We start from the raw sequence: 14,092 nt of genomic DNA, 5'->3' as shown, positions 1-14,092 counted from the left end.
AGAGAGAGAGCGAGATCGAGCGTGAGAGAGCAAGAGAGCGATCGAGAGAGCGAGAGTGAGCAAGAGAGAGAGCAAGAGAGAGCGAGATAGTGCGAGAGAAAGAGCGAGAGAGAGCAAGAGAGAGTGGGAGAGAGAGCAAGAGAGCGAGCGAGAGAGAGCGAGAGAGAGCAAGAGAGAGCAAGAGAGCGAGCGAGAGAGAGCAAGAGAGAGAGCGAGAGAGCGAGAGAGAGCGAGTGAGAGAGAGCAAGAGAGAGCAAGCGAGAGAGAGCGAGAGCAAGAGAGAGCGAGAGAGAGCAAGAGAGAGCGAGCGAGAGAGAGCAGGAGAGAGCAAGAGAGAGAGCAAGAGAGAGAGCGAGAGAGAGCGAGCGAGAGAGAGCGAGAGAGCGAGCGAAAGAGAGCAAGAGAGCGAGAGAGCGAGAGAGAGCGAGAGAGCAAGAGAGAGCGAGAGAGAGAGCGAGAGAGAGAGCGAGAGAGAGCGAGAGAGAGCGAGAGAGCGAGAGAGAGAGAGAGAGAGAGAGCGAGAGATAGAGCGAGAGAGAGAGCGAGAGAGAGCAAGAGAGAGCGAGAGAGCGAGAGAGAGAGCGAGAGAAAGCGAGAGATAGAGCGAGAGAGAGCAAGAGAGAGCGAGAGAGCGAGAGAGAGCGAGAGAGAGTGAGAGAGAGAGCGAGAGAGAGAGAGAGAGAGCGAGAGATAGAGCGAGAGAGAGAGAGCAAGAGAGAGAGCGAGAGAGAGAGCGAGAGGGAGCGAGAGATAGAGCGAGAGACAGAGCGAGAGAGGGAGCGAGAGAGAGAGCGAGAGAGAGCGCGAGAGAGAGCGAGAGAGAGAGAGAGCGAGAGAGAGCAAGAGAGAGCGAGCGAGAGAGAGCGAGAGAGAGAGCGAGAGAGAGAGCGAGAGAGGGCAAGAGAGAGCGAGAGAGAGAGCAGTGAGAGAGAACAGGAAAGAGAACGAGAGAGAGAGCGAGAGAGAGCGAGAGATAGAGCGAGAGAGCGAGCGGGAGAGAGAGCGAGAGAGAGCGAGAGAGAGAGCGAGAGAGTAGAGAAGCAGCAAGGCCAGGAGCACGGGCCTGAGACCAGTGAGTCCCAGCATCGAGGAGCAAGGCCATCAATATGGCAGACCGGGCGGCACGGTGACGCAGTGGTTGGCACTGCTGCCTCACCGCGCCGAGGTCCCAGGTTCGAATCCCGGCCCTGGGTCACTGTCCGTGTGGAGTTTGCACATTCTCCCCGTATCTGTCTGGGTCTCACCCCCACATCCCAAAGATGTGCAGGGTAGGTGAATTGGCCACGCTAAATTGCTCCTTAATTTGGAAAAAAATAATGAACATGGTGGACTGACGGTGGCTGTAGCAACGGGAAATGGTGGTGGAGGGAGCTAAATAGCTGCTGGAGACCTCGGCACACTGAATGGGCAGCATGTCTGAGTTTAAGAGTTCAAGAGACTTGAAAGTTTTACTTTGTATCCAAGAGACAAGATAATCTGGATTGCATGGTCGTGGGATGTTAGCAGGAGCTCCACCAACAGATCTCCACTCCCCAGATGATTAAAGGTCAGTGGTTAAGTTCTGGGCAGTCTCCTGGTGTACCTAGAACATCGGCCATGAATATCGATTGTAAATACTTTGTTCATCGAAGTTGAACTTTTTCATGAATGTAGCTTTAAAAATTTAGAGTACCCAATTATTTTTTCCAATTAAGGGGCAATTTAGTGTGGCCGATCCACCTAAACTGCACACCTTTGTATGTGGGGTGAGACCCACGCAGATACGGGGAGAATGTGCAAACTCCACACAGGCAGTGGTCCGGGGCCAGGATCGAACACGGGTCCTCAGCAGTGCTAACCACTGGGCCACCCTGTTTTCAATGAATGCTAATGAAGATTTGATACCAGTGGAATAACGAACCCTGTTTTATAATCTTCATGACGTCCGTGAGCTCGAATCGCATGTTGCATAACCATCTCGACTTGGTCAACAAATGCTACAGTGTCTGCATTGCTCAAGTTCTGAGATCATTCAAAAAAATGCCAGTTGCAATCCAAGTACCATAGAATCCCTACAGTGCAGGAGGAGGCCATTTGGCCCATCGGGTCTGCACCAACCCTCTGAAAGAGCACTCCACCTCGGCCCAGCTCTCACCCTATGCCCATAACCCCACCTCACCTTTTGGACACCAAGGGACAATTTAGCATGGCCAATCTACCTAAATTGCATATCTTTGGACTGTGGGAGGAAACCGGAGCACCCGGAGGAAACCCACGCAGACACGGGGAGAACGTGCAAATTCCACACAGGCTGGAATTGAACCCGGGTCCCTGCCGCCGTGAGGCAGCCGTGCTAACCACTGTGCCACATTATATACAAGCCTTTCTTTGAATCTATTTATTCATTCTGGAATGGTGGCAACAGAAAGTCTCAAAGCTGTGTGTATAATGACTGACATTTAAAGAACAGAATTAAACTTTAGTCATTGAAATGGGCAGTGAGAAATTGAAGTCAAGGGTTTGATGTTGGTTCTGAAAGGCACCAACGAAAGGTGGTTTACAATTCTTGTGAAATGTAAACATGTTAGATTTTTGGCTTTGAGGCCGGAATAGCCTACCTCTGCTCCATTTTTTATGGCATTTACATTCTCTGTGTGGATGAATGTCGCCAATAAATAGCGATCGCCAGTTAACCTACTTGGCATTCCTGTTAACCTTCGTTGACTGCAGTCGTCATATTTTTGTTCAATCTTTGTCCATAATGAGCCCCACGATGCTCGTGACATTCCCTTGCATTACACAAATTGCTATAATGGTTGTCAGAGTCAATAACGGCCACCATTTTCACCAATTGATGTATTTATTTTTTGCTTAATTAAAGTGATCCATTAGTGTCCTGCTCTTCAGTGACAATGAGGCTTTGGAGATGCCAATATATATACATAAATATGTATATAGAATTATATATCTTGCTTTGTCGAGATTTCAGGCGAGTGGGATTCTTCTTTTTTGCGATGCATCAGCCCACGAGTCAAAAGGCCTCAACAATTAGCTTCTCCAAGTTAAGGCCATCCCATTTTCTGAGCCATAAAAGCCAGAACATTATCACCATGTTTGATGCGCAGTTTTCATTCTGGTTTAAAGAGCAGAGTAGAGCAGTCTGGAACATGGATTGAGGATAGAGTCTGAGTAGTTCCTTACAGGAGCCCACTCTTGCTGTTCAGAATCGATTTTCCCTTTCAGATACTGACTGATTGTTGTGCATTTGCAGCACTATCTGCTTGCGCTTCTTATTTGGACGTCACGGGAGCACTGTGGTTAGCACTGTTGCTTCACAGCACCAGGGTCCCAGGTTCGATTCCCGGCTTGGGCCACTGCCTGTGCGGAGTCTGCACGTTCTCCCCGTGTCTGTGTGGGTTTCCTCCGGGCGCTCCGGTTTCCTCCCACAAGTCCCAAAAGACGTGCTTGTTAGGTGAATTAGACATTCTGAATTCACCCTCTGTGTACCCGAACAGGCGCCGGAGTGTGGCGACTCGGGGCTTTTCACAGTAACTTCATTGTCAATGTAAGCCTATTTGTGACAATAATAAAGATTATTAGATTATTATTAGTTTGGCCTTAACATCAAGATCTTGCATTTATATAGCAACGTATAAAGTGCCCCAGAGGAAGGTTACCAATTAAACATTGACACTGGGCCGCACAGGAGGTCAAAGAAGAAAGTTCTAAGGGATGCCTTAAAGAAGGAAAGGGAGGAGGAGAGGTTTAAGAATAGAATTCACAAACTTAGGGCCCAGGCAACTGAAGGCATGGCTACCAATGATGGGAGGAAGGAGGAGAAGGGTGCAAAAGAGTGTTAGCATTCTTCATTCTCTGACCCTAAGATAAGACCTTCTCTAAGATAGATAGTTTTTTGAAGGAGAAAGGGATTATGGTGTTCGGGCCGGAAAGTGGAGCTGAGTCCACAAAAGATCAGCCATGATCTCATTGAATGGTGGAGCAGGCTCGAGGGGCCAGATGGCCTACTCCTGCTCCATGTTCTTATGTTCTTATGACCCAGAACAACACCTTGCAAGTAAGCGTGGGACACTTTACGGTGCTGTGCACAGAGCTGGCTTGGTTGATGGGCAGCACAGTGACTGAGCTAACCGAAGACAGAGAGGGGCACTTCCTCCATTTCTCCACGTTTTGAGCCCTCCGAAGAATAATTGAACACTATTTTTGCCTTGTGGTTTTTGCCGAAATCAAAGATACATTGTCAGAGACAATACTTCATGATGTGCCAATAAATGGAAATCCTTTGAAGATGGTCTATTCATATCAACATTTAAAGGTTTTTATTCCAGAGCTACTTTCCTCAGACCAAACTTCCGGACTGTAGCCATTTAAAATGGCTAACTCCCGATTTAGAATGGCTAACCCCGATTTAAAATGGCAAACGGAAAAGGCTGATGGGAAAATCAGCCAACAGGACTAAAACAAGCAGCTGCAGGTAAAACTGTGTATTCACCTCTGGGGAGGCCAGACAGGATCGATACCTGCAGCCATCAGCACAACAAAACACCAGCCATCTGAATATTAATGAGCAATCCCCAGGAACAATGTGCAACAAATTAGACACACAAAGCCAACCCAGACTTTTCGGCGCCAACAGGAGCCTACACAAAGAGAGGTGAACGACCACCCCAAAACCGCCCATCGATCAAGGAATCGCTCCAGCATTGGATAATATCGAACCAAGTGATTGGGACGAAGTCCAATCACTTGGAACCAGGTACAGGGTCCGCCCCGAAAGGCGGGAAGCCCCTGGGGACTATAAGAATAGAGTCCAAGTTCAAATCGACCCTTCTCCTCTCTGCCACCCTTCTGCAACCCTGTCTGCTGACCTTCTGCAACAACCGCTCAAATCGTAAGTCTTACTTCAACGCTCGCTACGAGATAGGCGCTCCTAGCTATCGACCTGTACCAGCTTCGAATCCCGCAGGCTCAGAACCCATACGAAAGGCCATTCATTTCCCTGACCTGGTGGGCCATTTCCAAAGTTAAGTATTGGCCTGTTAGTTGTAGGAAGTATCTTAGAAGTAGAATTTATGCATGAGTATTGATGACTGTATATAATAAATGTGCGTTGATTTAACTCTTACTAAGCGGTGTGTTGGATTATTGATCATTACTCGGACTTGAACCACGTGGCGGTATCAGAAAGATACCTAGCGACTCAAGAGCAAAGGTGATAGAACAAGAGCAATTAAACTAAGGCTAAAGTTAAGAGCAACATTTGGCGACTCTGGTGGGACCCGATCTAAAAGTGGAAAACCACTCCGGGAGAACCCAAGAATTTGAATTAGAAACCCAATTGGAAACAGAAAACCACAAGTGTTCAAGCAGTTCTGATCAATACTCATAATTCGGAAGTGTGTGTATGCATGTGTAACTAACAGGGCTATAAGGTAAAACTGATAGATTTTTGTTGCGTTAAAACTGTCGGAAGTTTGTATATCGGAAAGTAGCGAAAGCCGTACCCGTATTTACAGCACCGCCTTAGCCCCCTGTTCCAAATTTTAAAGAAGAGGCATTCGGATAGGCAAGATGGCAATGCAGGCAATGCAGCGCCTCATGAACCCTGAGGAATTTGCGGTCGCAGAGACCAGCAGCAGTAGAGTGGGACAATGTCCCATTTGGGAGGAAGAAATCAGGAAATATCTCAAAGGGAAAGGATGGTCCCTTTGGAATGATTTCTGTGATAACGAGGAATCAGGTCCCGGGAGTATAGGACATACTTGGTGGGAGAACCTGAGCGAGATCCACAAAAAGGGCTTGGGAAAAGCTCGCAAGCCGATGGCAATCGTGTCCTGTTTGGCACAATTGCGAGGCACAGAGGAGGTCGTTAGGACGCTCCGGAAAGAGGTTGAGGGCATACATCGGATGAGTAAGGTCGATGTAAGTGAGGTAGAAAAGGAGAATATGGAATTGAGGAGGAAATTGGCAGCAAAAGATGGAGAGGTAGGTGACGCCAAACGGGCTCACCAGTCTTGTCTGGCGCATTTAAGCAGTTTCCAGTCTCAATATGAAAAGGCATATCAGGACACGCAACGTGCTGTCCTTGTAAGAGAAGAAACAGAAAAACAGGTAGAAGCATTACAGAGACAGTGTAGCGATCTAAAGGCAGCATTAAGAGCACTCCATGCTGCCACCACAGAACAAAGACAAAGCACGTTAGACCACGCAAAGTGCCGGAAGCAGATTGCAGAGCTGCAATCACTGCTTTCTGTTCAAAAAGGTTTTCAGGAAACCTTTGGGGAAAAATTAGATCAGGAAGACGGCCCTGATTGGGAAGAACTGAATGAAACAGCGCAGAGATATGTTCAGGGAACATGTGCGCAGGGAAAGGCCCAAAAGAGAAAAGCACCCCAACCCCCCACACAGCAGATAGTTCAAGCTCCAATGAACCCAGTAACCACCCACCGCACAGCCACATCGGACGATGCCGAATTTCTATATTCCACCCCCTTAACAGTGACCCAATTACAGGACGCGTGCGAGAAGATTACACCATTCCTCCCCACCTCAGACCCCCACCAGTTCTTTGCCACAGTTAGACGTCAGGCGAACATGTACGGCCTGGATGAGAGAGAGCATGTAAAGCTCATGGTTTTAAGTTTAGATCCGTCGGTAGCAGCAGCCCTTCCCGGCCCACAGAATGTAGGAGGAGGCACCCTTGCAGAAATGCATACCGCGATCCTGGATGCGATCGGGTATAACCGGGGTGACCCCGTAGATAGCCTCACAAAATGTAGGCAGAAGAAATCCGAGCACCCCACAGCGTTCACTGGACGCCTGTGGATTCACTTTGCAGCAGTCTTTGGAGACGTAGACCATGCCCATTTGTCCCCAGACAATATGGCCAAATGGACCCGCACCCTTATCTCCCATGCCACAGAAACAGGACAGAAAGCCTGAACGAGTTATGATCCCTCAGAGGAGGCCCATAACGAGAAATGGGTAGTGAAAAGATTGTCCCGCGTTTGGGAACAATCCGTTCAAAGTAAACCCACAGTTAAGAATAGCGAGGAAAAGCAGGCCGGCGCAGATATGCAGGCAGTAAAAACCCACCAGAACCCCGCATGGGTAAATGAGGGAAAGAACAGCCCCCCACCCAAGTCACAAGAGTGTTACAACTGCGGACAGTTGGGACACTTTGCATAAGAGTGCAATGCCCCTAAAAAGCCACAGAGAGCCCAGCAGACGGGCACTCTGATTAAGAAAAAGACAGAGCCCATTCATAGCGTTAGCGCCCGTTAGGATCAGACGGACTTGACCGGAACGGACTGACGGTGTACGGGCTCCCCCAGTTGGGTCTGCGACACCCTTTGGGATAGGTCAGGACGACCGGTAGTTGCAGCAAATATTCGGGGACAGCCTATCGAATTTCTCTGGGACACAGGAGGGTCCCGCACCACAATAAGTTCCTCCACCATGTTTCAAAAAGACACGTGGCCCACTACAGCCACTATCACCATCGGCGGCTTTACAGGCCACTCACAGCAGGGACACATCACAGCCCCTGTACCCATTCAAATCGGAACCATCACCACCAAGCACCCCGTAGTTTTAGTTGACCTGCCCCACACAGCAGAACACATTCTGGGAATTGATTTCATGAATTCCCACCACCTTTCATTCGATCCAGTCAACCAGTGTGTCTGGACGATGGCAAAATCCGCAAGAGCCCACGCAACGCTCAACATAGGAGAGTACATGAACAGAATTAGCGTAGTAGGCGAATTTTGGTTCAACCCAACCACGCTTAGCACGGACAAGCAGTTTAGGGCAGTTCTGCAAAAGAACAGGGCAGCATTCGCGACCCACAAGCACGACTGTGGACGGATGACTGGCTCCGTACAAATAACAGGACCTGACCCTAGACCCCAAAAACAGTATGGATTTCCCCAAGAGGCAGAGGGAGAAATCTCAAAAGTAATAGAGAGCTTATTAGAGCAGGGCGTACTTCAATCAGTAGCCTCCACTAATAATGCCCCGATTTGGCCAGTGAGAAAGCCCGATGGATCATGGCGACTGACCATCGATTACCGGGAACTCAACAAAGTCACCCCCGCAGCAGCCCCCACAGGAGTAACAAGTCCCGAGACCATGCTCAAGCAGGGACTCAATTCCCGCTACTTCACAGTTTTGGACATCAGTAATGGATTCTGGTCCATTCCATTGGCAAAGGCGTGCCAGTACAAATTTGCCTTCACCTTTAAAGCACAGCAGTACACGTGGACATGCCTGCCACAAGGATTCCACAACTCCCCCTCCATTTTCCACCGACAGCTGGCAAATGGCTGAGCAAAGTTTTCGCGCCCCGAATGTCTGGTACAGTATGTAGACGACCTACTACTGCAGACAGACACAAAGGAAGAGCACATTGAGCTTCTGTCCGAACTCCTGGAATTGTTACATTCAATTAGTTGTAAAGTCAACCCCAAAAAGGCCCAGATTTTGGAAGAAAAAGTGATATATTTGGGAACAATTATCACGCACGGGAAACGCGAGATCGAGCATAAAAGAATTGACTCGATTGCTAAATTGCTCCTTCCCCAGAACGTTTCAGCCCTCCGGTCGTTTTTAGGACTGGTTGGCTACTGCCCAAATCACATTGACGGTTTCGCCAGCAAGGCAGCGCCCCTCTCAGACCTCCTAAAGAAAGGAGCCCCCTGGGAATGGCTTCCGCAGCATACGGATGCTGTGGACTCTTTAAAACAGGCACTCATAGCAGCCCCCGCACTACAAGTTCCAGACCCGCTTTCCCCTTACGCCATAGAGGTAGCGACCGCAGACCGCACCCTTTCAGCCGTGCTCCTGCAGGAACGGCACGACCAGTTAAGGCCCATAGCTTACGCCTCCAGACTCTTAGATGCTGTGGAGCAGGGATTTTCAGCCGGTGAGAGGCGCCTGCTCGCAGTATTCTGGGCAGTTCAGTACTTTTCATACATTACCGGACTGAACCCCATCCCAATTCTCACAGAACACACCCCCACCCAACTTTTACTGGACGGACGACTCAAGGACGGTACCGTCAGCCAAATAAGAGCAGCTAGATGGACCCTTCTCTTGCAGGGACGGGACATCACTGTTAAAAGGACAAAGACGCACACCTATTTAGCCGACAACTTACAGTACCCCGGAACCCCCCATGAATGTGAGATTATCTCTCCACACTACAACACAGGCCCCTTTATCGCTAAAACACCCCCCAGAAAGATAGGTAATTCAACTCAGAACCCCCCGCACGCGGACACGTGTGAGCCCATAAAGATTTATGTGGATGGATCTTCCACAGTCTTGGATGGGAAACGCATAACAAGTTGCGGTATCTATGTGGAGCCCCATTGCTCCGTCATATTTTAGAAAAAGCCCAGAACAGGACTTGAAATGAAAAATGAAATGAAATGAAAATCGCTTGTTGTCACAAGTAGGCTTCAAATGAAGTTACTGTGAAAAGCCCCTAGTCGCCACATTCCGGCGCCTGTTCGGGGAGGCTGTTACGGGACTTTTGGGATCATCAAAGTCCGCAGCCACCATCGTTCCTCCCCCCCTGGAAATGTAAAAGCCGACGCACTGGCTAAGGCAGGATCCAGACATGGGTGTTTGTGGACACCCCCCAAAAGCGCGCCAGTGAGTGCGCCAGTGAGTGGAGTTCAGGTCTCACAGACAAAGATCGAGGATCTAGTAGAGGCCCAGAAGCAGGACAGCAATCTCATGGAGATTGTAAAAGGGAAGTATCCAGCATGCTACGAGAGGTTTAGAAATACACTGACCACACATGACGGTGTGGTGTTAAAGGACACCCTTTATGTGGTTGCTGAACAGGACAGGAATCAATTGATTTGTTTGTTCCATGACGGTCATGAACATCAGGGAATTGATCCCACTACAGCCCATCTCAAGCAGCTTTGTTGGTGGCCAAATTTAAAGGAAGATGTAAACCATTACAGGGAAAATTGTCTTATCTGTGCCCAGAATAATCCGGACAGATATGCCAAAAAGGCCCAACTCAGCCACACCCAACCCGTTAACGGCCCCTGGACTAACCTCCAGATTGATTTTATAGGACCATTGCCCCCTTGTGGGAATGGCTATAAATATGTACTTGTGGTCATAGACACATTTACAAAATGGGTGGAAGCATTTCCAGCCCGCACAAACACTGCAAAAACCACAGCCAAGATTCTAACCCACCACATCTTTACAAGATGGGGACTCCCCCGCAGCATTGAATCCGACCAAGGTTCCCATTTTACGGGACGTGTCATGCAGAACGTCCTCACGATATTTGGCATCACCCAAAAATTCCACATAGCATACCACCCACAGTCGTGTGGTATCGTGGAGCGCATGAATCGGACCCTAAAAACCACCCACAGAAAAATGGTCCAGCAGAACAACACCACTTGGGACTCAGTCCTCCCTTTTGCGCTGATGTTTTTGCGTAACAATATTTCTACATCCACAGGTTACACCCCACACACCCTCATGACCGGACGCCCCATCCAAGGCACAGAATATTTGTTAGGTTTGGATTTGACCAGCCCCGAAGTGACGGCCCTCACACACGGGAAAGCAGTAGAGCAATGAGTTGCAAATGTTAAAACGGCTCAGCTAGCAGCCGCAGTCAAATTGGGCACCAGAAAGAAACAGAGCAAGGCTTGTTTCGACAAGACAGTGCATGCGACTGAGTACAGTATCGGACAGCAAGTGCTGCTTTCTGTATATAACCCCAGCACATTCCTGTCACCAAAATACTCGGGTCCATATTCCATTGCGGATAAAGTAAGCCCTTCTCTTTACAAAATAAAGTACCCCAATGTTAAGACTGCGTGGTTCCATATCAACTAGCTGAAGGCATATGGAACACATTCGAACCACGCACACCACGTCATGCTCGACGCAGCACACCACACCCCGCCTACAGCCAACGTAACCCTATCAACCCCCACCACGTCCAGCCCAGCCACGGACCCGACCTCGACTCCACCCCCGAAATATACACTCCGACCCGGAACGCCCACAGAGAGCAGCAGAGACAGCGACTGTGACTTGGACGATAACCACAGCACGCCTCCCGACTATCCCCATGCAACAGGACCCACACCCAGCGACTCCGACTTCGATCCAAGTGATCCCTTCCTGATCACTTTCCTAAATAAACCCCACCACCGACCACCGAACCACACTGACGACCCCGATTTTGTCCCCACACAGCTAGACATAAATTATTGGCACTGTGACAACTCCTACAGACTCGTCTGCAACGACGAGAGCGACCCCACCTCACACCACGCAGCCCTTTCAGCCTTAATACACTCCAGAGTTTGGCACCCGGGAGAAGAGGGCGACCTTGGGTCTGACTCCCAATTGCGACCCTGTTCGCAGCCGAGAACTGAGGTGTCCAGATGATGTTTTAAAGGAACCGCTTGGGAGGAGTGTTGTCCTTTCTGATGGAACCTGCAGAATGTTTTATGTTGTTTGTACGTTTGTTAAATGTTGTATGTCCGACAGGACAATTTTTTCTCACTGCCCCACGCCAATTCACCTGAAACCTCTGAGGACTTGCCTTCAGAGACGAACCATTGCCAGACGCCAATTCACCTGAAACCTCTGAGCACTTGCCCACAGAGACTCACCGTTGCCAGACACTTGTTCAGAGGAACTAGCTTGTCGGCAGACACTTGTTCGGGTACCAGACGCCCGCTTGTAACTGCCCTTCTGCTTCGAAGGGTAGAACCACTACGGTAGCCCCACCACGATGACTACATTTTTGCCCGTTCTTGTCGGTTGCTCAGGTAGTGGAGAAACGGCTTGGGACCCGCCCTGCCTGGGAACCCCCCGTTGGTCAACTACGCTCGGGTAGGAGAGATACGGCATTGGTAGCCGTCCTGCCCGGGGACTCCATCCAACTCTTACCCGTCGCGGCCCATACGCACCTCATTGTGGCATTTTCATTTCAAAAAGTTTTGTTTGTTTAGGTAACCTTTAGGTTGCCGGCCATCTGCTATTTACATCCTGGGACATTTGGATAGTAAATCAGTACTGGTTCATTATTGGGAAGTGTGCCGTGTCCTAAAATTTGTTTTTTTGAAAAAAAATGAGGGAGTCACACATAGTGACCAATTATAAAGGGAATAATTGGCACCAAAGGACATACACACTAGCATGCAAGATATTAAATAGGGATAGTTACAGACACTATGCTTGTTTCTACAGAACTCTAGAACCTCCAGGACCGGAGAAAACAAAGAAAGAAAAGGAAAGAGAAGAGCCATGAGGACTTCCTTCATATGGATCAACATAATGTTATTGGACATTTGGTTGCGCGTGACCGCGAACCCCATGACTTCAAAACCCCCAGCCGTTAATGTTTCACTGCCCCGCAGTACCCAGAGCCCAGTCACTAGCGACACCACATCTTCTTGGTGTGCCAGGCTCATAACCTGGTACTCCCTGTCCTATGTGATCGAAACACAGCGTTGGCGATACTCTGCTGCATCGTGCAGACTATGCGTCTATGAAAATGGAGAAGGAGAGCGTACCGCGCTCGAACCCCGGTATATAGGATCAGATCCCCTGTGTTCGGATACGACCAGAGCCCCGACCCCCGCGATCTATAATAAAGTAATAAAGTGCATTCACTTGCGTTTATTGTTATTGTAAATAAAAAGATGTAAAGAACTTTTTCATGAGCAGAAAAATGTATGATCCTGAGCTTGACTGCCAAGCCAGGAAAGACTGTATGAAATGCTATGATTTTGTTGTATGATTGAGGAAGGTAGGATAATGGAATGTTTAAGTGAGTGTAGTATATTAAGAATAAGTTAGAGGTCCCCAGTTTATTGTTTTGTAATGCATGTCCCTGTCTGACATAGCGCCCTTAGAATTGGTAGTTAAACTATTTTGTGCATAGCTATGGTCAGTGCAGAGGCCATGAAGGAAGTGTCCCTCCCCAGGTCAGGGAATGGAAAGCAACATAATGATGTGATCCTTCACGCTTCGCGTTAGGAAGGAATGTAGCCATTTAAAATGGCTAACTCCCGATTTAGAATGGCTAACCCCGATTTAAAATGGCGAACTGAAAAGGCTGATGGGAAAAGCAGCCAACAGGACTAAAACAAGCAGCTGCAGGTAAAACTGTGTATTCGCCTCTGGGGAGGCCAGACAGGATCGATACCTGCAGCCATCAGCACAACAAAACACCAGCCATCTGAATATTAATGAGCATCCCCGGGAACAATGTGCAACAAATTAGACACACAAAGCCAACCCAGACTTTTTGGCGCCAACAGGAGCCTACACAAAGAGAGGTGAACAACCACCCCAAAACCGCCCATCGATCAAGGAATCGCTCCAGCATTGGAGAATATCGAACCAAGTGATTAGGACGAAGTCCAATCACTTGGAACCAGGTACAGGGTCCGCCCCGAAAGGCGGGAAGCCCCTGGGGACTATAAGAATAGAGTCCAAGTTCAAATCGACCCTTCTCCTCTCTGCCACCCATCTGCAACCCCTTCTGCTGACCTTCTGCAACAACCGCTCAAATCGTAAGTCTTACTTCAACGCTTACTACGAGATAGGCGCTCCTAGCTATCGACCTGTACCAGCTTCGAATCCCGCATGCTCAGAACCCATACGAAAGGCCATTTGTTTCCCTGACCTGGTGGGCCATTTCCAAAGCTAAGTATAGGCCTGTTAGTTGTAGGAAGTAGCTTAGAAGTAGAATTTATGCATGAGTATTGATTACTGTGTGCGTTGATTTAACTCTTACTAAGCGGTGTGTTGGATTATTGATTATTACTCGGACTTGAACCACGTGGCGGTATCATAAAGATACCTGGCGACTCAGGAGCAAAGGTGATAGAACAAGAGCAATTAAACTAAGGCTAAAGTTAAGAGCAACAGGACTCAACCACTCTTAACCTCTTTGAAGAAAGGGCTTGATCAACCATTACTTTCCAGACCATAGCTATCAGATTACCTAACCCCTAAACTTATATTTAATCACTCATGGCTGATATTATTACTGTAACGTATCTCCTTATACAAGCACTTCTTGTAT

At 48.7% G+C, this 14,092-nt stretch overlaps 1 long non-coding RNA gene across 1 annotated transcript in view; it reads right to left on the bottom strand.

The window, feature by feature from the left end:
- The window catches only part of LOC140388600 (uncharacterized), a 48,655-nt gene that overhangs the window by 33,468 nt on the left and 1,095 nt on the right, over nt 1–14,092 (bottom strand). The window contains exon 2 of the long non-coding RNA XR_011934228.1: nt 2,678–3,550. This is a non-coding gene — a long non-coding RNA (uncharacterized lncRNA). The remainder of the gene's footprint in view (nt 1–2,677; nt 3,551–14,092) is intronic.

Source organism: Scyliorhinus torazame, chromosome 13 (genome assembly GCF_047496885.1).
Source record: "Scyliorhinus torazame isolate Kashiwa2021f chromosome 13, sScyTor2.1, whole genome shotgun sequence".
Lineage (NCBI taxonomy): Eukaryota > Metazoa > Chordata > Chondrichthyes > Carcharhiniformes > Scyliorhinidae > Scyliorhinus > Scyliorhinus torazame.
Note: the sequence above shows the minus strand (reverse complement) of the source record. Positions and strands in the feature narration are given on the sequence as shown.